Below are 643 nucleotides of genomic sequence, written 5' to 3' on the forward strand. Positions count from 1 at the left end.
TTATGAAAAATTTACGTATGTTATTAAATTTTAATTTAATGACTTTCTATATATTTACATAAAAAAACAATAATATAAACTAAACACACACATTTAACTCTTAAATGACAGGGAATTTTGGGAAAGGGAATTCTTTCAAGTCAGTATTTTAGTAGGTAAACTAATGTGTGATTTTCGTATATTTTCATTTTCTATTTGTTTTAATCTATGAATAAGTGGTAGTTCGTGCGAGACATCAAAACAACCACTTGTTTTCATTCGAAGGACAAAGCATATCTCGCTTACGCCTCCTCAATGGTAGTGCAAACTGTTGTTTTGTGTTTGTCATTTGAGGATCAGCTCGCTGCATCCACTTCCTGCATTACTACCCCTTTTGGAGAAAAGGCTCTGTGAAATGCAGGCAGCGTCTGCTTATAAGAAAACTTCAATGAACATTGTAAGAAATGCTAAACAGGGGATTTGTTTGGCATGTGAACATACAGATTAAATGAGCGTGCTAGAATGTAGCCACAGTCCATAAGAAAATGTCATACTTATTTACGTTACTAAATATTGGAATATAATTATTTATTAAATGTAAAATATTATATCTAGCATATGGTAATTTTTGAGTAGTTCTCCAGAAAATTCAACAAGTTGACAA

This window comes from Pararge aegeria, chromosome 1, assembly GCF_905163445.1.
Source record: "Pararge aegeria chromosome 1, ilParAegt1.1, whole genome shotgun sequence".
NCBI classification, from domain to species: domain Eukaryota; kingdom Metazoa; phylum Arthropoda; class Insecta; order Lepidoptera; family Nymphalidae; genus Pararge; species Pararge aegeria.